The 27,834-nt window shown below is 44.7% G+C and overlaps 1 protein-coding gene and 1 long non-coding RNA gene across 5 annotated transcripts in view; one reads left to right on the top strand and one right to left on the bottom strand.

The window, feature by feature from the left end:
• The window catches only part of LOC102162878, a 381,084-nt gene that overhangs the window by 31,484 nt on the left and 321,766 nt on the right, over positions 1 to 27,834 (bottom strand). The gene's annotated exons all lie outside the window — the stretch shown is intronic.
• Positions 1 to 27,834, top strand: part of TNR (tenascin R) — a 424,403-nt gene that overhangs the window by 193,525 nt on the left and 203,044 nt on the right. For all 4 annotated transcript variants that reach the window (XM_021063666.1, XM_013989629.2, XM_021063665.1 and 1 more), the window contains one exon: positions 25,403 to 25,503. The gene's annotated coding sequence lies outside the window, so the exon portion shown is untranslated. The remainder of the gene's footprint in view (positions 1 to 25,402; positions 25,504 to 27,834) is intronic.

The following is a 27,834-nucleotide window of genomic DNA, read 5'->3' as shown; positions in this document are numbered from 1 at the left end:
TGGCTGAGTGGGGGAGGAGAAATAATCTGGGAGGTGAGGGTCCTATTATCTCCTTACCAGACTTTCACTCAGTCTTCCTGTTTGCAGTGCCACTTATACACCAATTTTCAGAGGCAGCTGTATATCTAGTTTCTGAGTCCTAGAGTTTCAAATCAGATCACTACATTTTGGCTTCCCTTAAATTGGTGACTAGGTCCACCTGCTTCCTATCTTTCAAAATTTGTTGGTCATTTTGCTGTAAATGCCTCCTTTATGAGTTTAAATCTTTACTCCTTTTAGAGAATGCATTAGTTTTCTGTTGCTGTATAACAAACTACCACACATGTAGCAGCTGAAAACACAAATTTATTATCTCATAGATTTTGTGGTTCAGGATTTCAGCATATTTTGGTTAGATCCTTGGTCCAGAATCCCACAATGCTGAAATAGAGATGTTGGCCAGCTTCATCCTACTCTGGAAACTTAACTAGGAAAAGATGAACTTTGAAGTGATTTCATGTTGTTGGCAGAACTCATTTCCTTGCAGTCATAGGGCTGAGGTCTCCATTGTCTAGTTGGTTGCTGACCAGTCTCCCATCCTTGGCATGTGGCCTCCTCCAATTCAGCAATGGGCACTTTCATTCGCACTGATTCTTCTTGTGATTCAAATCTGACATCCCTTTCTGTAATCAGCTCCCCCACCACCCCCCTCAAAAAAGCAAACTCTGCTTTTATTTTATTTTCATTTTTTTATAAGAACAGACTTTTTATTTTTGTTTTTAGGGCTGCACTTGTGGCATATGGAAGCTCCCAGGCTAGGGGTTGAATCAGAGCTGCAGCTGCTGGCCTACACTATAGCCACAACAGTGCCAGATCCGAGCCATGTCTGTGACCTACACCACAGCTCATGACAACACCGGAAACCTTAATCCACTGAGTGAGGCCAGGGTTCGAACCCACATACTCAGGGATGCTGGTTGGGTTGTTTCCATTAAACCACAACGTGAACTCCCTTTTAAAAAATTTTTTAATAACTGCACTAACAGCATATGGAGGTTCCTGGGCCAGGGATTGAACCCAAGCTGGATTCAAAGCCAGATCCTTAACCCGCTGTGTCGGGCTGGAGACTGACCCACGCCTCTGCAGAGACCTGAGCCATGGCAGTCAGATTCTAAACCCACTGCACCACAGTAGGAACTAGTGAACTGCTTTTAGAGGGCTCATGTTCTTGGGACAGGCTCATCTAGAAAATGTCCCTATCTTAAAGTTAACTGCCATATAACACACCTAGTTACAGGAATAAAGTCTCATAGGCATGATCCCAGAGATTATACATGGCATGTATACCAAGGGGTTGGAAATCTTGGGAGCCATCTTAGAATTCTGCCTACTATGGTAAAATTTGTAGGAAGGGACAAAACTAATTATGTATGTTTAATCCAACATGTTTAACTAGAAGTCTTTTACGTCCTCGTTAATACATTGTTACTGTAGAATGACTGGTATCAGAGCTCCAGACATAACAGCAAAGTTTGACCCCTAACTTTTCACATGTGAGTGGTGCTGTCTTGAGTGATGGCTCAGGAAGAGTAAGACTTCCTCCTTTCAGCCAAATGAATGAGCTTTATGTGCCTATAAGCCCAAAGCCGACTTTGAGTGGACGTCCATATTCCCCTCCAAATCACAAGCTTAGTGGGATCTGGGAGGTCCATCTGGAGAGCTGTGGTCTCATCTATCCTTGGTCCAGATACACACAATCGAGTGAGGGTGCTGTTCTGGCATGTGCCCAGATATTGTGTCCCAGATGCACCCAGCTGCATGAAGATATTACCAACCTGAGACAGCACCTTGGCATAGGGACCAGGTGATTTTTCCTGGTTTGGCAGATCCCATGGTGGTTGTTGTATTTGGTGATGAATCACTAATTTCTAGAAACCTTGACTGGAAACTGAAAGGAGAGATAAATGTGAGTGGGGGTGTCGGCAGTGAACATTTCAGCAGATAAATGACCAGTCATGACTAAAAGATGGTTTTACATTTTCTGAGTGTAATCAAGTGAGGTGTAACCAATATTCTGTAGTTCATTAGCCTCATGTGTCCTAACCTTCAGCATCAAGTACTCCCTCGTGAAGAGGCTCCCTGTCCATCTCACATTTAAAAAAAAAATTTTTTTTAGCTTAGAATAAAACTGGTGGGAGAGGTTCTGGCAGGTAACCAGCAGGAGGAGTGCCTCATAAGGGAGGAAAAGAACACACAATCTGGTCTTAGATGAAAGGGAGAGAAGAGAGAAAGCAGAGAGGCAGGAATAGGGAGAGAGATTGACAAAAGAGAAAAATAGTCTTGAGTTCAGTATCTTCTTGATGCAGGTGCATTTCTTATGATATGCTCAGGGTATCAGCAAATCAGTAAAATGTGTGTGGTATTTTTTTAATACTTAATGAATTTTGTTACATTTATAGGTGTATAACAATCATCACAACCAAATTTTATAGCATGTCTGTCCCAAACCCTCGGTGCATCCCCCCACCCCCCAACCCTGTCTCATTTGGAAACCATTAAGTTTTGCAAAGTCTGTGAGTCAGTATCTGTTCTGAAGTTAATTGTGGTTTTTTTTGTTTGTTTTTTTTTTTTTTTTGTCTTTTTGCCATTTCTTGGGCTGTTCCTGCAGCATATGGAGGTTCCCAGGCTAGGGGTCGAATTGCAGCTATAGCCGCTGGCCTACGCCAGAGCCACAGCAGTGCAGGATCTGAGCCGAGTCTTTGACCTACACCACAGCTCACAGCAATGCTGGATCGTTAACCCACTGAGCAAGGGCGGGGATTGAACCCGCAACCTCATGGTTCCTAGTCGGATTCCTTAGCCACTGCGCCACCATGGGAACTCCATTGTGTCCTTTTTTTTAGATTCCACATGTCAGTGATAGCATTTGATGTTGGTGTTTCATTGTCTGACTGATCTCACTTAGCATGATCATTTCTAGGTTCATCCATGGTTCTGCAAATGCCATTATTTCTTTCCTTTTAAGGGCTGAGTAATATTCCATTGTGTATATGTATCACATCTTCTTGATCCACTCCTCTGTCGATGGACATTTAGGTTGTTTCTATGTCTTGGCTATTGAAAATAGTGCTGCAATGAACACTGGAGTACATGTGTCTTTTTGAGTCATGGTTTTCTCTGGATAGATGCCCAGGAGTGGGATTGCTGATCAAATGGTAGTTCTATTTTTAGTTTTTTGAGGAAACTGTTTTCCACAGTGGTTGCACCAATTTACATTCCCACCAACAGTGTAATAAGGTTCCTTTTTCTCCACATTTATTGTTTGCAGACTTTTTGATGATGGCCATTCTGGCCGGTGAGTGTGCAGTATTTGGAAGAAATTCATAGAGGTGCTTCTTGCTGCTACTAAGTGGAATGGCAGCAGGACAGACAGACCTTACTCCACATAGTCAGCCTTCATCCTGAGCAAGGGTCTCTAGGCTTCCTTTTCAGAAAAGTTATCTTTTTTTTTTTTTTTTTTCAAAAAAGAGGGGAGGAAAGACAAGGTTCTGAGACTGTAACCCATGGAGGATATGAGATGGCTCCCTGCAGAAGGGCTGAGAGTCCCTGTGCAAGAGTCTGCCTTAATCCTGCCTGTTTCATGGTCTGCCTGGTCCTCTGTGGAGGTCAACACTGAGAGCCTGGCTGTGGTCTCACCCTGGTGGGGCTGCAGAGGCTTCCCACCAGGTCTCTCTGCCTTGGGTCTTTCCTGCCTGGATCCACCTCTCATGCAGCCACCTGAAGATTTCTGTAACCAAATCCAATCGTGTTAGATTCCCTAAGTGGACCTCCATTGTCTATATAGCCAAGCTCAAGTCCAGATTTCTTAGCAGGACAGTCAATGCTCTTTACAATATGCCTCAAAGGTGTCATTTGTAGCTGCCATGCTCCACACATAGGTGTGTATTATAATCCTCCCTAACTGCAACTTTCCCTGAGTTCACTCTGTCCTGTCACATGTTGGTGCCTTTGCACACCTTCTGTTCCTTCTGCCAAGAGCACTCACAATTCCTTTGTCTGAATGTCAAAGAGTATGCTGCTCGCCCTTCAAGTGCCAGCCCCAATTACATGTTCTCTGAAGTTCTTTCCTTACCACTAATTCCTACTTCATCCTTTCCACTTCAAGGCACACGGGGATGAGCAGAGTGAGCTAGCCTAATTAAGGAGAGGTAAAGGCTATCTAGGTTCAAGTTTGTAGGTAAGGGGTTGGCAGAATTGTAGACTCTCTCAGAGAGGATGGCTACAGTCCCATACAAAATAAATTCAGGGACAAGTGACTTCAACACAAAACAGGTGGGAAGTGTCAGTGTGATAAGGAGGACACTGGGTAGGAGATGCCAGTATCAGAGACGCTCACATGGGCTGCATCTGGTGCTCTGGGGTCAGGACTCTGCTATGCAGATTTTGTAGGAGGCAAGCTGGCTTACCTGGGACACAGAGATCCCCTAGCACACATAAGACGGTTAATATTTATGGTATGTCTGTTTGGACAGCAGTTGCTCTTAAACAGAGTCAGGGGAAGAGCTAGGAAGACAAAGTAAAGCGCAAAAGAAGGAAGGGAGAAAGGGGCAAACTCTTTGCAGAATAGAACCAATTATTCATTTCAGTCCAGCTCTGCAACACACTTCATCCTGGAATAAAACAGACTCTGGTTGACATGAGGTGAGCTCTGCCCACCTGCTCGCACTGACATCTTGGGAAATTCACTTGTGTCCCTGTGTGCAATTATGCAGGGAAATGTTCAGACTTCCCAAGAGTCCAAAGGAATCCTCTCCAGCTCAGAGCATCCCCCACACACTGAGGGGATGCGGGGCGACCTGACAACTCACAACACGTCCTGCAGACTCAACAGTGATGAAAGGCCACTCACACTTTGAAATGCCTCCTAAAAGGCACGCTGAGCTGGGGGACTTAGATGTGGGCTACCATTTTAGATTTCTCCAACTTTGAACTCTGAAAGAAATTCTGCCCTCATGGCCTTTCTGCCTTTAGACCAGGTTGGAGGGGAGTTCCACATGCCATTAGCCAGCTGTGCCCTGATCTTCACAAAGAGCCAGTGAAAGGAGGGGGCATCCTTAGGATGAGAGATGCCTGGCAATTCTGCTTCCCACTTAGTGGAATCTCTGCTGGGAGATTCTGTCTCTCTGTGGCCCACTTTTCTTTAGCCTTTTGCTAAAACTTCACCTCAGAGTCAGAGAAGACTCTTATGTCTGTTCTCCCATTATCTTGGGGAACTCCTCGGAGAAAGGGCTGGACCTTCCTCTTGGTCTCCCCAGCTCAACACAGAGCTTGGCACATAGTGAGTAATGAGTGCACCACACAAGGGAGCTTGGCCTCCTCCCCTTCTCTCAATTCTCCTGCCTTCCTTTTATCTAATTTTCTCTCTACTTCTCCTTTTCATCTTTTCTCACCACCCAAATCTCATCTTTAGACAGAGACCAAAGGGAGCCTATAATAAAACCAGGATGGTACCCCAATTGGCTGGTGCCCATAACTTTCCAATTCCACTCTCCAAGAAACCAGAACTGTCTCCTTCTTGGGCATCCCCTTTATACTTCTCTGCCCCAACCCTCATTCATGATGAATATGACCTTCTGTGGCTTTCCAGGCAGAGTATATAGCTTAAAATCTTTCTCTATTTCCCTAAGAGACAATACAGTGTGGTGGTTAAGGACCCACCCCCTCCGTGGAGCTGGATGGCCTTAGTTTGAATCATAGCTCTGACACATATTAGCTATGTTAATTAACATAAGTTAGGCAAAATCTCCATGCCTCAGTTTACTCATCTATATAATGGGAATGACAATAACAGTACCTCCTTCACAGAGTTGTCTTGAAGATTAAATTAATACATGCAAGACACTCAAAACTGTGTCAGGCATTTGGTAAGCACTATTAATATTTGTTATTATTTTTTCTTCCTCTTTTTTCTTCTCAAGCCATATCCACAGTATGCAGAAGTTCCCTGGCCAGGATCAAACCCATGCAACAGCAGTGACCCAAGCTATGGCAGTGACAAAGCTGAATCCTTAACCTATAGTCTACCAGTGAACTCCATCATTAACATTTTTTTATATTATGAGGGAATCACAGATACAAATACTTTCAGGCGTATAGTGTCAATACAGTTGTCCCTCAGTATGCACAGGGGATTGGTTCCAGAACATCAAGTCCCTTACATAAAATGGCATAGTATTTGCATATAACCTACGCACATCCTCCTGTATACTTTAAATCATCTCTGGATTACTTTTAATATCTAATACAATGTAAATACCATTAAATAGTTGCTGATGAGCAGCAAATTCAAGTTTTGCTTTTTGGAACATTATGAAATTTTTTTTCCCAAATACTTTTGATCTGCACTTGGTTCAATACACAGATGCAGAACCTGTGGCTATGGGAGGCTGGCTGTACTTAACATCTTCAGTCTCTCCATTTCCAATAAACCTTCCTCCTCAGTCTGCAAACAGTTTCAAATCTCTTCCGTCCTAAATAAAACTTTCCTCCTACTCTGTTTCCACCTTAAGCTCTTTCTTTCTCTCTTTCTCTTCCCTTTTCTTCAGTCAACATCATGAAATGAGTAATCTACACTTACAATCTCCACCTCCTCACCTCCCATTCAGGAATCAATCTACAGCCATCTGGCTTCAGATCCCACCATGCCACTTAACACTGTTCTCACCAAGATCATCCGTAACTTCCTTCTTGCTATTTCTAATTACTTCTTTGTCACTTTTGACCTTCTTAACCACTCACATTTTCTTGAAATGTTTCTTTCATTTCTGAGACACTGTTCTTTACCGGTTGTAACAGTCAGCTTTTGCTATGTTGCACTAAAGTAATAATGCCCATATCTCAGTGCTTTATACCAATAAAGGTTTCCTTTCTGCTCACAATCCATGTCGGCTGAGGGTTCGAGGTGGCTCTGACCCTTGTCTGTTCTTCATCTGGGGATCCAGCTGGAAGGAACAGAGGATCTTATGGCAAAATTGCACAGTGATTCTTAAAATTTCTGCTTGGATGTAGTGTGTATCACCTTTGCTCATGTGCCCTTGGCCAAAGCAAGTCACATGGCCCAAGTCTGACATCAAGAGATAAAAGTACACTCTTTCCAATTAGTGATCAGGGACAATGGTCTTCCAGAAAAGACAGCAAATAGTAGGGAACAATAAAACAGTCTGCCACAACGGTTCTCTTTCTACTTTTCTGATAATTTGTTCTTGCTTAGCCTCTTTCTTTGGATCATATTGATCCATCCACTTTCTAAATATTGGTGCTCTCCAGAGCTTCTCACTGGACAGATCCTCTGTAGGTAATTCTATCCATGCCTTTAACTCCAATAAGCACCTATATTCTTTTTTTTCCTCTCTTTTGTCCTTTTAGGGCCCAGCATATGGAGGTTACCAGGCTAGGGGTCCAATTGGCACTTAGCCACCAGCCTATGCCACAGCCACAGCAATGTGGGATCCAAGCTGCATCTGCATCCTACACCACAGCACATGGCAATGCCAGATCCTTAACCCACTGAGCAAGGCCAGGGATTGAACCCACGTTCTCATGGATGCTAGTTGGGTTCATTAACTGCTGAGCCACAATGGGAACTCCAGCACTTATATTCTTATGTTTTCCAAATTTCTAGCACAGACCACCATTGGACATATTTAGCTGTCCCTTGAATTTAACGTGTCCAAAATTCAACCCACTTTCTTACCTTCCTCTTCCTTTACTCTCTATCATGGTTAACGACAATTTCCATCCAAATGTTGAAATCGGAAAACTGGGAAGGCTTACGTGTTCCTCCTTTTTCATCCTATCGAACAAATCAACTACAATCCATTCTCCCTTTAAGACAAATCTTTCTCTAATCTCTTCCCCACTCTCTATTTCCTCTGCTCTTCCCTGAGTTTAGACATTACTGTTTCTTGCTTAAACACCGGTGATTCTTTAACTGGCCTGCCTGCTTCTGTCAGTCTTCACTCAAATCCATCCCTGCATTGCAGCAAAAGATCTCCACTCCACTCTGATCTTCTCCACTCTGGTCTCCAGAATGAGATCCGCTCCACACTGATCTTCTCTGCTTAAGAAACATCAAAGCTCTCCCATTAACCTGCAGTAACATTCAGCTTTTCACAAGCCTTTTCAACCAGGATCCTACCATTCTTTTCATCACCCTGTCTTGCTAGTCACCATCTTGCACCCTCTGCTTTGCTGTATTGGACTTCTCATTAGTGTCATAATGCCTCCCAATGTTTCTTGTTCCTGGGTACTACATGCTATTCCCTCTCTACAGATGCTCTTCTTATCCACTTTCCTTGTTGAACTCCTACTGACCATTCAAGGTCTAGTCTTAACACCGGTCCTAAGACCTTCTCCAACCTTGCCCACTCCCCTTGCCCCATCCATAGCAGGTAACTGCATCCTCTTTTATAATATTAGCCCTGTTATAGTATCTCATTCATGTCTTTCTCTTCTATATAGATTAGCAGATTCCAGAGTGGGGACTGAATTACTGTCATCTTTGAAATTGCTTAGGAACTAATGCCGTATGTGCACGTCAGCTACTCGGTAAATGTTTGTTGAGGGAATGAATAAATGAATGAATGATATAATCCAGTCTGTGTCACATTAACGCAATGGGCAAATTTTCCCAGTTATTGGTTTTACCCTCTGGCTGCTTGCTGACTCTAGGAGACAGCCTCCTTTTCTTGGAGGACTAACTTCTTATCTTCGTGTTAAATGTGTGAATCTATCATCCACTAGTGTGAATCTGATCATTCCAGCCTTGTAGGAATCCTTAGCAAAACCTCCCTTTCCTAGAGCCTGTTTCTCCGACTAACAAGGCTTCTCTTCAGCTGGGCTCCCCACTCTCCAGCTTCCTAAACAGCCCCCTCTGGCCAGCTCAGGCACTCCTGAGACGCCCCTGGAGCCCCGTAAACCCGGATTACACCATCACTCTTGCTGCCTCTGGTGTTTCTGTTTCCTGTCCATCTCTGCCAAGACTAGCTAAGTACTCTGCAGGACCCAGAGCAAAATGAAAATGTGGGGTTCCTTGTCTAAACGCTGTGAAGAATTTCACAAGGACAAAGGCAAAGCAGTAAGTCAAGCACAGATGGGTCCCTCCCAAGCACAGGGCCTGGTCTGATCACATGTTCTCATGCCCAGGAAGCTGGCCCTCAGCCATGCCTCCCAGTTCCAGGCAGAAGCCACATGCATTGGGTCAAGGTAAGAATATATCAGTTCTTTAGGAAAAAGTTAGTGAAGGTGAAGAAAAGGTGCATTTCTGCCCACATGAGGGCAAAAGAATTAGAAAGAATTTGGTGAGATAAGTTAATTCTCAATGAGGTCTTTAATTAATGCAGTTGGAAAAGGGAGTTTAAAAAATCACACACCCTTGGGAGTTCTCTGATGGTCTAGCGGGTTGAGTCTCCGGCGTTCTCACCGCTGTGGCTCTGATTGCTGCTGTGCAGCATAGGTTCAATCCCTGGCCCAGGAATTCCCACATACTGCCTGTGTGGCAAAAAGGAAAAAAAAAATACAAAAAAAAAAACCAAAACAAAACAAGAGAGAACCTGAAATAAACGTTGCAACTCTCATTTAAAAAAAAAAAAATCACACACCCGTGCACAAGAGGGGTGTGTGTGTGTGTATGTGTGTGTGTGATTAATATATATGATTATTTGGTTAAGTAAAGGGTTTGGACAAATGCCATGTAGAAGTTACCTTAAAAGTAGGAATAAGCTGTCTCAGTAGAAGCATGTTGTAATTACAAAGAAATTGCTTGTCATTGTTTTCATCAAAACAGGAGATATAGAGTGATGTTCATTCCTTGGCTTGGGGATGTAAGCACAGAGTGCTTTTATCTGCTAGGGCTCTGCCAGATGACAGACAGGCAATAGGCCTGGTAGGCTTTGAGAACTCATCCATTTGTTCGCCCAGTTATTTCACTAAATATTTATTGAGAGCTCATTTCATTCCGTGACTTAGTTCCAGAGCTTTCCTTTTAAGGAGGGTAGTGAGGATAAGCTTTCAGGGCTGGCCCTAAGAGCCAGAGGTGGTCAAGGATAGCAAACACCACACAGCACCCCCTCTGAACCCACTGTAAACTTACAGTTAAATAACGCTTACACTTTGGAATAAAATACCAGCAAAGCTGGGACAGCGTGTCCTTGTGGAGGAAAGAGAAGGCCTGGATTGAGAGTTGGAGGAATCCTTTTCCCTCTTTTAGTCTTCCTCGTTCCTTTTCTCCAACCTAATATTAATGCAAATGAGGGAGGCCCACTGTTCCTGGGATTTGCCCCAGGTGAGCACCATGGCACAACCAGTTGTCACAGTCTTGCCTGGTGCTGGGAGATACTTCCGGTAGAGAGCCTGGCATGTGTAGCATCTTCCAGTTTACATTATTTCATTTTGACCCTCACACACAAAAATTCAGGTTGAACCATACAACACTGCCATTTCTGTAGGTCAAATACAGACAACTGTGGGCAATTTCATATGATCCAATTTAATACCGTAAGATATTATCATGGTACTGTCCACACTTTCTCAGTAGCCAATGCAGAAGCTTGGAAAAACTTTATGAATCTGAGAGAGCCAGGCATGGAGTGAGCTCAAACACTCAGATTCCTGCTCTTTTCCATGTCTGGTGCCTCCTTGGTGTAAATGGTAAATCAGCTTCACACAGCGACACATACACAGGTTGGGAGTCTTGTGTTAAATGTGCCTTAACTGTCCTTTTTTTTTTTTTATCAGCTCTAGATTCAGTAATGGTTCTCTGTACACACTCATTCATTTTTAATCAGTTGACTGTAATGATTTGTTACAAATGATCTTTAATTCTCAGCTGTGGTTAATCAGTACTGAAAGGCACTTTTCCTGTTATTTTATTTGGATAGGACTCTTAGTGAAATACTTGCCTGCCATTACTTAATCACTTGTTTGTTTTCCCTCTGCACACAATTTCTAGCAGCATAACAGCAATATTTAATGTGGGCATTTCCCCTTTACCTAGTGAACTGAGTTCTCCAAGCTGTGGGTAGCAGGGAGCTGCAAGGGCCATTGAGGGTTCATGCTATGGTTTGATGCTAATTGATCCTCTTCTACCAGCCAAGGTCAAAGCCAGATGCTGAGGACACGTTGACTCATATGTGGGCAATTACAACTTACCTTGGAAAGGTTATTATGAGAGCTTGTGGTATAAGGAGAGGAGATAGAGAGCATGTTACTTAAACCAGCCCTGGAGTATTAGGAGGTCATCCTGGAGGAGGTGATCCTAGAGGATAAATAGTAACCAGGCAGAAGTTTCTGGGCAGATGGAACAACAGATACAAAGGCCCAGAGAGTGAGAGCTTGAGAGCTGGGAGATGCAAGTAGTGGAGCCTGGTTGGAGGAAAGAGAGCGGGCAGGAAAGGGTGGCAGTAAGAGCAGAGGTCAGAGAGGGAAGCAGGATTGGATCATGAAACACTGTGGGCACATCCGAATCTCTGAGAGGTTTAAGAAGGGAGATACCCTGAGTGGATTTACTTTAGAAATTTCCTGAGAGCGGAATGGAGAGTGGGTTGGAAGGAGGCTGAAAATGGAGGCAGGAAGCCCAATGAGGAGAAGAAATAGGAGGAGGAGGGATAGGGGGAGGAGGAGGGAGAGAGGAGCTGGGGCAGGCAAGAGATGCTAGGACCCTAATCGAAGTGAGTAGCTCCGGGAATGGGGAGAAGCGGTGGACTTGAAGTGAATGCTGGACCAGAACAAAGGTGCAGTAAAAGGGGAAAGGTGCCAAAGATAAACTTCTAGTTTTATGCTTTCTGGGCTGGACTGGGGCCCTTGCTTGCCCCCTAAAGAGATTAAACACTCTGGCTGCAGTCTGGGGCTGTCCATCTGGCAGGAACAGCTGCTCCAGCAAACAGGGCTAAGGGCCAGGCTCTTTCCTCAGCCATCGGCTCTCTTGAGGGCACCAGGACCTGCTTTGGGTAATTTTACAGCAATGTTGACCAATGAAAGAAATTGAAAATCGTTTCCTTCCTTCCCCCAGGTTCTGGTATTTCTGGCCCTCCTGGGAGTCTGGCATCACCATTCATAGATTTGAGTCAACCCCTGGAGCTGAATGATTCTAGAAGGTTACCTTTCTGATTCATTTTGTGCAGGGATGTAATCAGTGATTCCTCAGGAGGGTGACCCCTATGCTTGGCTGCAGGGAGAGGTGGAGACAGCCTGAGATTTCTTCCACACCTGCAGGGAGGTTGGGGGGAGCCTCTGTTATCAGAGTGGCACCTGTCAGTGTGAAGAGAGGAAGGACTAGGTGATGAGGGCATTGCCATGGTAATAATATAGTATGATTACAAAACCAAAAAACAAAAGCCAGTTTTCCAGTTCCCTTCCCCCTCTATATGAGACCTGTTCACCAGCTGTACCTCTTTTGTTGTCCTTTTTGTCAAAGCACAGAAAGTTTGAGATAGATTTCACTTGTCTTCTCTGTCTCTTCTTTTGATGGCCTTACCATAGTTCCATTATCCTTTTGAGGTCCTCTATGGCAATCCTTAAGTCCCTCTTCTCTCTTGGTATCCTAGACCAATAGCTGATGGGATTAATTCATGCTATAGTGTGAGTGACTTATACTTTCATTTAAAATGCTAACGGGAATTCCCATTATGGCTCAGCAGTAACAAACCCAACTAGTATCTGTGAGGATGAGGGTTCAAATCCCTGGCCTCACTCAGTGGGTTAAGAATCTGGTGTTGCTCTGAGCTGTGATGCAGGTCAAAGTCAAAGCTAGGATCCTGCATGGCTGTGGCTGTGGCGTAGGCTGGCAGCTACAACTCCAATTCGACCCCTAACCTGGGAACCTCTACAGACTGTGACTGCGACCCTAAAAAGACAAACACAAACAAATAAATTAAATGCTAATGTCTCTGGGAAGGGCAAATAGCAACACCAGAGTATCAATCTATTGCTAGAAACTGAGTTTTGGAAACAGGGACTTGGAGGGTTTGATGAAGACCTGCTAGTCACACGCATGAGCGACTGGCCCGCCTATGGCTTGGCCTTCTTGGGTCTGACACATTCTGAGAGAACTGTGAGGTTTCAGTGATGCAAACTGGAGAGACACTATGTTTGTCTTCAACCTCACTCTGAGGAAATGAATCTCAAGTAAAGATTTAGGAGCCACCAGGTTTCCGTACAATGGGTTCTCTCTTTCTGGAAAGGGGCAGTGTTTCCCATTTCTGAGCCCTAGCATTTCCATCTTCACTGATTCTTCTCGGCTGTGAGCCTCATCGGACTCCATGCTCGGGGTGCCTGGGGATTTGCTCAGGCCTCATTAGACTCTGGACACAAGAAACCACACAGAAATATCTCTCTACACGCATGAGTGTGCCTCCCGCATGGACTGTGGGCTTCTTTCAGGGGAGGAACCATTTCTTATTCAGTGACTTTTTAAAATTCTGGCAGATAATAAATGATCAGGAATTTTTTTGTTTCTTTTCCTGGGGCGGGGCACAAGCAGAGGAGTGCAATGGGAAAAAGCTGAGTGGGATCCTGTTTGGGAGTATCCCTCTGGCCTTCTCAAAGCTAGACTGTCATATTCCTCAGGCCTTCCCTGGGGAGATAAGATGAAAAAAATCACTCTTTATGCCTTCAAAGATCTCATAATGTCAGTTCAAACATAGATGTTAGTAAGTGAGAATGCTGAAAGCATGCTTTCTTCTTGGCCCATGCAAATGGGCTTTGCCCTGAAACGCCACCACTGGGAACAGGCCAGCTCTGATGAGGCTGAAATTTGTGGAGCATCCCAAGAATCTGCCTCAGGTTCTTGAGTAGAAACCCAACATCTGGAAGCTCAGTAACTTCCCAGTTGGCCAGGAGAAGCTGGATTAACCAGAGGTGAGCCTGCCTCCCCCTAGGTATGTGTGTGTTGGGGGGAACATTTGGAAATGTGTGTTTGGTGGTCACCAAGCTGGGGAGGGCGTGCCACGACAAGGGGAGTGGAGGCCAAGGGTGAATCCCCGCAGTACCATGGATGGTCTTCCCCAAAGAAGGATCAACTCACCCAAAATGGCAGGAGCATACTCTGAAAAGCACAAAACTAGACAGCGATCTTTGTCTAGACCAGGATAGACATTTACGTTTTGAAGACTCAGATGCCAATTAAAGAAAAGAAACCCGCATTTTCCAGGGACTCCCTCGTGTCAGTCCACCATCAATGCTCCTATCCACTGGCTTAAACTCTCCTACCTGCACAGGTCATGCTATGGATCAGATTCTGCTCAAGCTACAAGGGACCATGGCTTTGTAGTTGCATGGCAGGTGGTCACTCTCTCTGTCTAAGTCTGCTATCCCCTCTTCCCATTTCCCACAGGGTCAGCATCTGAGCAGAGCAAGTTTGGACACCCCAAACCTGGGGTGGCCTGTGGGTCCCATTTGCATTGTTCTGGCCTTGTACCTGACTCCCTGGGCAGTTCCTACATGAATTGAGCTCTTGACCTCTCACGTTGCCTTCTGCATTTTGCTCAGGCACAGATTTCCTAAATATTCTACTTTTCCAGATTGTGTCCTTGGACAGTTTAAGCACCACACCCTCCACCCCCCAAAACAATGATCCCATTCAAAATGACAATAGTGTCTTCATGGATCTACGCTGGACCCTTGGTTTAATCCATTTCCTGTTTGACTGGGTAGCCTCCCCACCTGTTGCCCAGCCCTGCTCACAGGTCCCAGAAGCAGGTCCTTGTCTACAGCGATGCCTGACCAAGCCCCTGCCCAGGGCGAGGAACTCAGGTGCTGTCTGTGTTTTCTGCTTATAGTGCAAGTCTGTGCCCTCTGTGCACCTGTCAGCTGATGGGGAAGCAGCTGGGGGTTGGCTCATAGCCAAACAGACCCGGAGGAGAGCCCTTCATCAAAAGCCTGGGAAGCTGACCTTTTATCACTCCAGCCACTGATCCCCCTTAATGGCAGATCCAAGGGAGATGATGATATCGAGCAAATTAAAATTGAACGTGTTCAGAGAAGACAGGGATTCCTGGGCCACTTGTGAAGATGTGCCCTCTGGGTCAGGTCCTTTGAGGGGCAATCGGCCGTCTTTGAGGAGGGCCTGAGAGGGTGTCAGAAAAAATATACTCAGCCTCTGGCCCAGAGGGTCAGGCCTTTACCGGCCCAGCATCAGCTTTGCCAATTACCGCCCCACAGGAGCCATTTAGAGAAGAGAAGAAATATTGGCCTCTGTCCACACCCTGGCAAGGCGGGGCTGTGTATCAGGTGAAGAAAGGGCCAGGGCTGGCCTTCGATCCAAAGCCTTCTCTTTCCTTTTTCGGCCTCATTTTTGGCTTCTCTCGCGGAGAGCACATGTCTTACGGCAGGAAATTGCCCTGGTGATTGATGTCCAGCAAATGTAATTAGGTCCCAGTTAAGTGTTCTCCAAGGGGCGCCCTCCTGAGTTTGGTGATCACTTGAGGACTGTCCACCCACGGCCTCTGGGTAATGAAGCATTTGTCTCTGTCACGCTCTGACCACCAGAATGTCTCACTCCCTTTAGATGCAGAGAGACTCTGGACCAAGAGGTAGGAATGGAAGAGTGGAGCTGGGAAGAGGCGGAGTGGATGCTAGGGAGGGGACCCCAGTACAAGAATGGCCAGATTGGCCAAACACATGCCATAGCTCCCAGGGGTAGGGGGTAGGGGGCGTGCCTTCAGTGCCCCAAATTCCATAATATTTGCTAATCAACCTAGTGTTTGAAATATAATTCTTTAATTCCATGACTTTGGGGGCTCTGGAGGGAAAAAATAAAGGAAAATGACCCTGACCCTGCCCTTGATGCATTTGCACTCTAGTTAGGAAGTTCAGACACACCCTACCAAACTCCCAGGCAACCAGTTTCCACCTGGCTTGGGAATACACAAACACATGAGGTAGCACATTCATTAGGGACCCATCTGGGGCACTTAAGGCAGGACAAAGGTGGTCATAGGCATCCTGCCTGCCTTGGCCACTTAGAAGCTGAGTTATTTCACCTCCTGCGCCTCATTTTCCTGACTGTGAAATGGGAGTAATAGCAGTACTTTGCCTGTAGGCTTTTAGGGGAGGCTTTGACAGGACGACGATGCACAGGAAGCCCAGGGCCTGGACCATGGCGGTCCACATGCACTCCAGTTCCCTTGTTCTGCTTCTAAGCCTGAGCTAATGAACCTCTTTTTTTTTTTTTTTAAATGTCATAGACCTTTTTGGCAGCCTCTGCATTCCTTCTCGGAATAATGGTCTAAATGTAGAAAATAAAATATATAGGATTACAGAGGAACCTGCATTTTTATTGAAATGCAGTCATATAGAAATACTAAAACAACTAAATTTGCCATATAGTAATATATGTGCATCTTTATTAACACAGTAAATAACAAGATCTGCTGGCAAGTTGAATAACTACTGTAATTTTGAAGTAGTAATAAGCTTAAACAATATTTCAACATATCTGCAACAACTGTAATGAGATATAAAAATATCCCTGATTTCTATTGGTGACAGAATTACAGCTACTGCTAATAGTGCTGTGACTCGTTGCCCATGTTCAAAATGAGAGGAATTGCTAAATTTTTGTTACAGTTGGTGAAAAGAAAGACATAATATTTTTCCACCTAAGTTGCATGGACTCTCTGTGGACCCCAAGCTAAGAACCACTGCTGCAACATTTGATAAAATAAGTTATAACCATACTTTCTAAATTTAAAAAAATCACATTTATTTTCTCATACCTAAAGCAAAATGTAAACATAGCTGAAAAGTTAAGAAACATAGATTAAGTGGAAAAAAGCAGAGGACATTTAAAAATATGACCAAAAATAAATAAATAAAAATATGACCAGGAGGCTCAGTGGTAACAAACCTGACTAGTATCCATGAGGATGAGGGTTCGATCCCTGGGTTAAGGATCCAACATTGCTGTGAGCTGTGATGTAGGTCACAGACAAGGGTCAGATCCTATGTTGCTGTGGCTGTGGTGTAGGCCAGCAGCTGCAGCTACAATTTGACCCCTAGCCTGGAACTTCCATATGCCACACATGCCCTAAAACGCAAAAAAAAAAAAAAAAAAAAAAAAAGTAATGACCAAGAGAGCATCTGTGCTAACACTTGGTGTAGTAGTTTTACTTTGAAGACACAGAACTCATTGCTAATCCATTTTCATGGACTGAATCCGCCCCACCAGGGTGATTAGATTGCAGTTCCACCCAGAGGCCATCAAGGCACAGAGAATGGTCAGTAAAGAACCAAGCCAAAGTAGCACGAATGTAGGCCAGAAACTATATGAAGCCCAATGATAGCAAAGGAGTCCTGGATCTTTGCAGCACAGCCATCTATAGACAGAGCAAAGTGTCAAGAAACAGATTGGGGTGACCCTGCACCCCGGAGGACATGCCAGAACCTTCCAGCACCACTCATAGGAGCTCTTACACTGGTCTCAGATCTCTCATTAGACCTGATGAATTATCTCAAGTCAGAATCGTGAATTACAATGGAAATTACCTACTTGGTGAGGGATACCAAATGACTCTGCTCAAACGTGCCAGATGTTCAGATCAGATCCCTGACACGTGCAGGCAGAGTGGGGGTTCACTGAGATGGCCCATTTAGAAATCATGATAATGAGGCAGCACTGAATCTAAGAGGTATTATACAATCTATACAAACCCACGTGTCCGGCCAGAGAAGGACCTTTATGTTGCCCCAGATGACCCCTTGCGGCCGTACTGTACAACTCTCTCTGGGGTGAAAGGATCGTTTGTATATGTCTAGCTGTCCCAAGTTAACTCTAGAAGACCGAAGGCTTGGAACGGCTTGTCTAGACCCTGGGAATCAACACCTATGGGAATCAGTGCCCTGTGAATCAGAACACAGAGGAGGCCAGTCCCTAGCTTACTTTCCCCAAGATCTCCCAAAGACCTAACCCCACGAGCCCTCCAAGCAGTGGCCCGTTTCCTGGACCCCCGACATGCCAACCCTCCTGTATGACCATGAGGTTGTGAAAGCATCACCAAATTAGGGTCTTGCTGTCCCTTGTGGATGGAACTTCTGGGACACTTGGGCCAATGTCATTACAGCAACATGGGGAAAAGCACCTCCCTTCTCTTCTGCAGCTCAGACCTTGGACCAGTGTCCTTTTCTGACCTCCAGAGACCTTCCATAGGGAGAAGGGGGTTCTTACTGAAATGCTGCTGACATTGTCTTCAAAATGCGATTGTGTGCTTTCCTGAGGGGACCCTGCAACCCCTGAGTCGGCACACCCTGCTTTCGCTAAGGCTAGTTAAAGACCACAGCCCAAGATAACAGGCCAGCAAAAGCTCCTGAGAGCAAGGCACTGCCAAATTTCAAAATGTTTTTTAATAAAACAATGTGGAAAGGGCAGCCTGTTCGTTTTGATTCTCCACTGGGTCATTCAATTAAACCTGAGATTCTGGGAAATCTTGAACCACCCTGGCCATATTTTCCATTAGTAATAATGATAAAAGATAATTATTGAGCCTGTCTGTCAGATATCCCAGGCACCCGCACCTCAACTTAATTAATTGCTAATTGAGATATGAAAGAACTGCAGTGGCTCTCATACATTCTGACTTTATGAAGCCTCAGCGAATCTTCCTCAGGGAAAAAGAAACCACAACAGCCAAGGTTGAGCCTCTCTTTTGGTCTGAAAGCCAAGGGCAGAAGGTGGCCAGCTGGGGAGAGGCTGACTCTGAGTTGGAAAGGGAGAGGAAGGAACAAGTTTTGTGTTCCTACCTTTTGCCACACACAGCCAAGCCTTTTACACATATTATCTAAGGTAATCCTAATACCCACAGCAGTCCTGTAAGGGAATATTATTATCCCCATTTTACAGATTAGAAACGGAATCCTTAGAGGGAGTGGATACATATCTTTTCCAAAAGCGTGTAGCTGATAGGAACTAGAATTTAAGCCCGATTTCATGCTTTTTCATTTGTTGTCCCATGGAGATACAAGAAACAGAAATGGGAGTTCCTGTCATGGCTCAGGGGAAATGAATCTGACTAGCATCCATGAGGGTGCAGGTTCGATCCCTGGCCTCCCTCAGTGGGTTAAGGATCCAGCATTGACGTGAGCTGTGGTGTAAGTCGCAGATGCAGCTCAGATCTGGCATTGCTGTGGCTGTGGTGTAGGCTGGCGGCTACAGCTCCATTTTGACCCCTAGCCTAGGAATCTCCATATGCCATGGGTGTGGCCCTAAAAAGACAAAAAAAAAAAAAAAAAAAAAAAGAAGAAGAAGAAGAAAGAAACAAATGTTTTCATCTAGGCCTTTACTATTACTAAGGTGAACAGGCATTAGCTATCCTTCAAGATTTCCCCACAATTAATCCTTGCTGTCTAGGATTCTTACTCTTGTGTTGTCTCCTCCCACATTAAGTAAGGCTAATCTGTGTAACCAATAGGATATTGCAGAAATGCACTAAGGCAGGTCCTCAAAGACACTGTAGCTTCCACCTGGCTCTCTCTCAGATGGCTCACTCTAGGGGAAGCCAGCTGCCATGCTTGAAGACACTCAAGCAGCCCAACAGAGGCCATGTGGGGAAGGCCTCCTGCAATGACCAGATCACCTAAGTGGGTCATCTTAGAATCAGATCCTCCAACCCTAACAAGTCTTCAGATGACGACAACCCCGTTAACATCCTAAAGGATGCTTTGTGGGACATCCTGGACCAGGACCACCCAGACAAACCACTTCTGAACTCCTAACCCACAGAAACCAAGAAATAATAAATAGGTATTGTTTTCAGCCTCTGAGTTTGGGGGTAATGTGTTATGCAGCAATAGGTAATGAATTGAGCATTCATGAACTTTTCACTTCCTTTGGAAGTGCAATAACAATAGGTCAAAGAAATCCTTCCAGGAAACACTCACATTTGTATGCCTGAAGGTAGGAGCCCCAAATAATAGTCATTCTAGGTCCATTCTATTAGGAGACTGTGTGCATTCAGGAGCTGGATATGGGTCGTACCACCAATAGGTGCCTAAATTTCCCATTTTCTCATTAAAATGACTAAGTACAATTTGTTGGCCATTCCCCATCTGATCCATTTTCAGCAACTGACTGCTGTGAGAATTAAGAAAAAATATGAACCGACAGTGCTTCAGCCTATTGGATAGTTCTGTCTAGAGCTGATCAGCAGCCTTGCAATCACATGGCTATTCCTGAACCATTGCCAGCAATTTGCAGTAAACAAACCAAAACCATCCACGTTTATGCTCAATATCAAAATGGACTGTTGCTGTGAAGTCTGAAACCTCTGCAGGTTTTGGATGTTATATCTAAAGCCTAGAGGCATCTTACTTCTGCCCATGCTTCACCTTGGCAAAGGGGAAGCAGCATGCGACTTTGGAGAAAATCAGTGTGTAGAGTCAACAGGGCCTTCTAGCTGCACTCTCTGGTCTGCCGGGCCCTCCAATCCCGTCTGCACAATCAGGGGCTGGAGCCCACATGACAGAGTCGAAGCCCGGCCCTCGTCTTCCTGAACTCACAACCAGTAGATGAGGGAATCAACATTTGATGAGGAAAGAAAATAGAAAGCACGTTTTCTGGACATGCTTTGTAGGAAAAACGGTTGTTTTCTTTTTTGAATATGAGCTTTTATAAGGTGACCCCTAGAACACGGCTGTGAAAGAAATATTGGGCACTAAGAGGGAAAGTTCAGGCAAGGGGTGGATTAAGGGAAGGGGCAGGGAGAACACGCGGTTTTGCAAAGTTGCTGGGGTGTCAGGTCGCCATGCTCTTTTATCTTGAGTGCATCCCCTGTGGTTCCACGTCCCCGTCCCTGGCCCCTCCTAGAAGTACGTAAGCTAAAAAGACTTGGAGCATGAACTCTGCACTGGACATTTATCTCTGCTCACAGATTTGCCTTTGCAACTTGTGACCACAGGAATAGGGGCCCATACCGCGACACGCGACACGCCAGCATCTACTTGCATTATAAGAATTCTTTGCCTCGTCACTAATTATATGAAAATCTACTCCAAGATAAGGCCTTTGTGTGATCTATTCAGGGTTGTAAGGCTTGTGAATCAAATTAAATGGATCTATTAGTGAGGTCGTGCATATTCTATCACAAGGGCCAGTATGGTAGGTTCGCTACAAGCTCCCCTAATAAACGCGCTCATGATTTCAGGAAGATCGGCACATACTGGCTTGAATTCAGGGTGGCTCTTACTCAGTCCACAGTTTGAAACCTTTTTTTCTTTCTTTCTTTTTCATGGCTGCGCTTATGGTATACGGAAGTTCCAGGCTAGGGGTCAAACTGGAGCTGTAGCTCCCGGCCTACGCCACAGCCACAACACCACCAGATCCCAGACACATCTGGGACCTATGCTGCGGCTTGCGGCAATACTGGATCCTTAACCCACTGAGCAAGGCCACATTCTCATGCACGCTATGTTGGGTTCTTAACCTGCTGAGCCACAATGGGAACTCCCCCCCCCTTTTTTTTTAAAACCCTAGTTAAATGGAAAAGAGCACAGGACTAGAACATAAGAGCCCCAGCTTCCAGTTTTAATGCTCTAAATAGCACTGTGGGGAATTGCTGTCATGGTGCAGCGGAAACGAACCCGACTAGGAACCATGAAGTTGCAGGTTCGATCCCTGGCCTTGCTCAGTGGGTTAAGGATCTGGTGTTGCCGTGAGCTGTGGTGTAGGTCAAAGACGCGGCTCGGATCTAGCGTTGAGGCAGCTGTGGTATAGTCCAGCGGCAACAGCTCCGATTCAACCCCTAGCCTGGGAACCTTCATATGCCATGGGTTTGGCCCTAAAAAGACAACAAAATTAAAAAAAAATAAATAGCACCATGTGTTTGGTGCATGCCTCTGTAAGTGAACTCCCCTCCGTTATAACAGAAATTGCAGTCCTACTTGGGCAGGACTTGAACCCAGCCAAAACTCAGGTTGGCACTCAAATCCACATGCTGGACTTGAATCCACCCCACCTCCAAGTAGGACTTGAACCCACGATCCCTGACTTAGGAGACTTGAACCCATTGTCTTTTAATTGAACCTGCTCACCTGGTGTCAGGACTTACTGAAGCTCAGGTTCTTTTGTCTCATCGCAGAAAGAATTCAGCGTGAGGCAAAGTGACAGGCCAAGAGTGAGCTTATTAGTATAGGATGCTTGTGAGAGACACAGTGGACTGGCAAAGGAATATAGCAGCCCAAGAACCAAGAGGGCTACATTTTTATAATCAGGAACAAGTATGGAGGAGAGAAGACCACCTTCTCCCTCTATTTTGGGTAAATATCAAGGCTTATATCATTAGTTCCTCCTTTGACCCTATATGGTTTAACTGGAACTGTCATGGCGCTATTTAAATTATATGCATATTAGCAAAAGGTGGTAACATACATTAAAATATGGTCATTCATCTCATGTATAAGGTACCCTTTCACCTAGTTTTTCCCCTTTCCCCTATATTTATGTCTTGGCTAAATGCTGAGATGCTACTCTTCAAGGACTCTTAACTCTCTGACTTCAGGTAACAAGATTCAGACCCCATATCTATCGTTTTCTGTTCTAACTATTGGGTTTGTGGCTTGAGTGTGTCTGGTGATTAGATGCACCTGGTCTTCCTTTGAGGTAGAGTAGATCGTTGCTAGGTTACTAGATTCTTTTCTCGAGTGGTCATTAGCTTACAACAGTCTCCTCAAATCCCTCAAAATTCCCTTTCTGTCTTTAATCCCCTCGTGGGATTTTTATACTGACTACTTAATTATCCTACTTTATCCCTATCATAACTGCCAGTTCCAGATCTCTGGCCTCCACAGGCAGGATCTCCTTGTGGGCAGAGGCTGTGTCCTCTTCTTGTATCTTCATTGCCTGGTGCTGACCTGGGCATTCGGAAGGCGCTTAATAAATAGTTGCTGCCAATGACTAAAACACTAAATCAGTGCATCTGTCCGTAGTCACATATGTGTATATGTGGTTATCTGTACATGAAGGAAAGTACAAAAGTCTACAATCCCATGCTGTCAGCCTGTAATACGGACAGCACAAGAAGGAGAGAAGGTAGAGAGAGGAAAGCAACCGAGAAGAAAAAAAAAAACAAACCAAAAAAAACAAACAAAAAAAACACTGCACTAAAAAAGCCTAGATGTAGACTATGATCTTTCTGTAAAGGTTCACATGTGTGTGCATAAATAAATTTGGGGGAAGATAATGATGTTTTTAGGTTAAGTCAAAACAAGCTGCAGAGTATTTTAGTTAAAAACTATAAACAAATATATCCCTATGTCTGTAGGTATATGCATAATTGGGTGTAAATTAGTGTGAGGGAGGATATATTTGGTGGGTGCTGCCTGGCAGCACCCAGCTGAGACACTCAGCCCCCAGCTGCTGGGAGCCTTAGCTGCCATCACTCCCAGCTGAGTTCCCCTCTGGGCTTCACCCTCAGCCAAAGGGAGCTGCTTTGCCCAAGGTTGTGCTCACCCTCTCCCCGGGGACAGCCCACCTCCAAAGACTGGTGAGGCAATGCAGGACAGCTCCAGAGGCCCCTCCAGCCAATGTTGCTTCCTATACTCCCCATAAGAGTTGTCCCAGGAAGCCTTCAGGGTGCTTAATCTGTCTCAGGCTGTTTCCTGGGAATTGGACTTACGACAGTGTGGAAAGACACATACTCGTCTATTAAAACATTACATCAAGGGGCTGAGGCTGGAGGGAAATTATTAGCTTTTTCTGGATACATCTTCCTATAGATTCACTTATTACAATGAGCAATTATCACTTTCATAATTTCAGGAGTAAGAAAGATTTTTAAAATACAATGAACAAACTTATGTGAGTTGAATGAATGAATGACTGAGCCTATATCTAGTTGGAGAAATAATAATAAAATAGCATGCTGAATTGAAGGTGTCAGTGTTGAATGAATTAAACAGGAGATTTCACTAACACTTTTGATGACTTTTGACTTTGTTGGTTCTAAAGAGATTGTATTCTTCCCAAGAATGAGGTCACCACCTCGAAGATGAGATGAAAAATAAAAGGGTCAGTGGGGTGGAAACAAAAAAGAGAGGGAGTGTTTTAATTCCATGGAAATTTTCTAATATCAGAGTTAACTGACAGTAACATAGCTACAAATTTGGGGCGGTTGCTGTCCAAATTATACTGTCCAAAAGATCTGCCAAGTTTTCATTTGGTAAGCAGCCTCCAGATTAGATTTAGAGGAGGAAAGGACCTGGTATTCACATCACATCCAGCACTTCCCCACCATGGGCATTGGCAAACCCCTTGAAAACCACCCTCCTTCCCAATGACGCAGCTGCAGAATCCTAGCCTGGTTCTCCAGGCAGCCACTGCCCTGCTGATATTCTGGAGTATTCCCCAGAGATGAAATCGATTTGCCTTTCCAGAACTAAATGATCTTTCCTCCAATTCCCAGGCTCCATGGGGTCCTCTAGGGCAGGTTAATTTATTCAGAAACAGCTTAGATGAGCAAGCCTACACCTTAGCCAAAGGTCTGCTCTTTTCTCCCTTGGCGCTACTTGATTTTTAAGTAGCCTCTTTAGACGCCTGTAAACGAGGTCCGTGTGGCTCAGTGTCCACTTTGGAGAAGGCTCAGAAGGGTTTGCGGGAAGCAAACCTTGGAAGGCATTATCTCTGGGCTATGGAATATGGGATGATCCATGGGAATTGTGTAGGGTCTGAGTTTTGCAGAGGAGCTGTGTTTAAAGAGACTGACACATTGCTGACACAGAAGCTCCCCTTTTGCAAGAGATGTCACTGCTGCCATGGCTAGTGTCTCTAACCTGAGAAAATTATTCTTTGTCATGCATTCATTTTCTCAAAAAGTATTTATGGAGCTTTTCTGTGCTGGCAATGTGCTTGGGTCAGAGAATCTGCCCTTGAGGAGTTGAGAGTCCACAGTGAGAACAGCACAAATGAAGAGGCTTACATGGTGGTGACTTCTGCGACACAGGAAGGCACTGAGAGCCATGGATAGGATGAACGTAAGAGGGGCTTCAGTTTAGTGGGAATGATAGGCTTCATGGAGGAAGTGACAAGCATTTGTCATAATCAGCTCATCTCAGCATGGAACCCCAGCCACCTTCAAAGATCTCAAAATAGATTTGCTACATAAAACACATATGTGGATTTATAATCCTTCTGTAGAAATCTTACCTTAAATATTTACCACCTCATTGCAAAGCGATTGAATGAATAAAAGAAAAGTAATGAAATAAATGGAAGTCTCAGGAGAGGAAACAGTAACAATAAATAACAGTTTTCCTTAGAAATCCATGTTACTCCTCCAAGTTTATTAAAATAGAGATGTGGCAGCTGAGATGGAAAGGGAAATCAAGTTTCCTTATTCTGAAACCATAAACACATTTCTTCCCTCTCTTGTTCCTGTTTCAGGCAGCCACATCATCACAACTGCTCAGAGGCCACATCTCTTTGGGCATTAGGATCAAAGAACGTGCGGGAGAGAGACAACATCCAAGACACCATCAGTAAAGGTACCATTTTCTGTGAACCTTTTACCATCCATCATTGCAATGGCCAGTTTGAGGCTTTCACTTGTGACTGCATATTCCCGGGGATCTGAGACTCTGTCACTGCAACAACAGCCTGAGGGATAGTCTCTTTGCAAAGAGGTGGTCAAGAGGGCCAGCTCCCCTGGGTTTCCTGCTGTCTCAGGAAAAGCCGGAGAAACTGGGCACCAAGGTTTTGGCTTCTCATAAAATATTCCTGAAATGCATTTCATAACGTAGTTGGTCATAAAAGTACATTACTGTGCTCAGCCCCTCCAAGAGGCTGGACTGGATACCAGCCCAACCCTACCCACTCTGAGTCTGCGTGAATCACTGCTAAATTATTCACCAGCCTGACTTTAAAATTTCTAGAGTTCCAAAACCTCTAATAAAGTATTATGAAAAAATATCCATCTCTTTATCTCTATCCATAACTATTTTATATGGCTAGAGGAAAAACCTGTCGTTTTATTTCTTCTAATTTAAAAGCTTTCCTAATTCCTTTTTCATACTGCATATATATGTCTAAAGAATTTTCAGGTTGAAAAAATAACCTTTAAAAAATGATCTGCGGGAGAAGGCGCTCAGGATTCACAGAGTTGACAGGCACAGTGAATATTTTGCTCCTTTAATAACTTTTCTTGGCATGCAAACTTGATGCACCAAATTGGGAAATTTTCAAACAGGTGTGGCCTTTTTTTTTTTAACTGTACACAACAGTGATAAAATATCCACCAACCTTCTCTATTTGTTCATAAAATTGCTAAAGTTTGTTCAGGAAAAACTCATTTCATTCCTCAGACTCATGATGTTCTCGTGATCTACCATGGCACTTACAGGGCAATAAGACAGGTTTGATGAAGCCCTGCATTTGAATTAACCCAGAATACACTCAGTGACATCCTGCCTTACTTGGGGACACTTGACTACAAAGTACCCCAGGCCATTTCAAACCCATTTGAATGTACAAACTCACAAGAGACTTCATTGCCCTAAGTTGGCAGCCAGCCATTCACACCCAAGAGTGAACTGGTTAACTTGGTGCTCCTAGGTTAACAGCTGGCTGAGATCAAGTTCTCTGCAACTAAGCAGGGTTTGAATAAGGTGGACCATCTGGACAGCAACTAAGGCTAGCTATTAAGACTGAGACATTTTACCTTTCTACTCGGAGAGAGTACTTATGTAGCTAAAAGGATGTTTGATTTGCAGTGGAAGATTAAACTCTCCCAACCCCCAACTGCTTAAAGAAACGTTCAAATAAAAACAGTTGATCCCTAAACTGACTTCTGAATAAGGTGGGTTCAGTGGGATGTGGCATGCTTTCATTCTCCAGATCGATGTTGAATACGTATTCAAGGAATATTGGTTTGATTGTGAGACAAATTACGAGCTTGGCAAGAACAGCCACAGGTTTTCATTTAGCCCTGTTGGATGATGATATCTGACGGAGGGGTCGGAAGGAGGAAAGAAGGAGCCCAGGGGTGGGGAGGGATCTGAGAAGTCCATGTGCGGAAGCAGATGGTGGTGTGTGTGTAGGAGGTAACTGCTGAAGACAGCTCATCGTGTCTGGGGGCAGCCTCACTACAGAAATGAGGACCCTGCCCCAATCCTCTCTGTGGAGTCAGTCCATAGGCCAGTCAGAGAACACTCAGGAAGAGCACAGGGCCTGGGATGATCTCAGCCATGTTGTGATTTATGATAAGAAATACATATTTGGTCTTTGTCCCGTTTCTGGCACAGAGCTCCTAAAACCCTTGAAATTTCCAAAGCGATAAGAGCGGTACAGGTGTTTTGATATTCATAGCAAACTCCTTTCAACCACATCTGAGTTTGTTGATGAGGTGATTTTTGGAACTCTCCTAAGAATGGGGGCTGGCTGCCAGGCGAACTGATCATGTGATTAGAGGCTTGGAACTTTCAGTCCTACCGCCACTACCTGACTTTTGGAGGAGAGAGAGGGCTTAGCCGTTGAGTTCAATCACCAGTGGCCAGTGGTTCAATCAATACTGTCTATTTAATGAAGCTTCCATAAAAATCCAAAAGGAAGGGGTTCTGAGAGCTTCTGGGTGGGGGAGATAGTATGCCTCCTCATGCCACCATGCTGGACCCCAAAACCCATGGGGACAGAAGCTCTTTTGAAATGCTTTGTTTGGGACCACCCCTGTGTGTAACTTCAAATGGCTGTTGATTTGTTCCCTTTAATATTCTTAATAGTAAATCAGTAATCTAGTGAGTCCTGAGTTCTGCAAGTTGCTCTAGCAAATTAACAGAACTGGAGGAGGGTGTTGTGGGTTGGAAGCACAGGTGACAACCTGG

This window comes from Sus scrofa, chromosome 9, assembly GCF_000003025.6.
Source record: "Sus scrofa isolate TJ Tabasco breed Duroc chromosome 9, Sscrofa11.1, whole genome shotgun sequence".
Taxonomy (NCBI): Eukaryota; Metazoa; Chordata; class Mammalia; order Artiodactyla; family Suidae; genus Sus; species Sus scrofa.
Note: the sequence above shows the minus strand (reverse complement) of the source record. Positions and strands in the feature narration are given on the sequence as shown.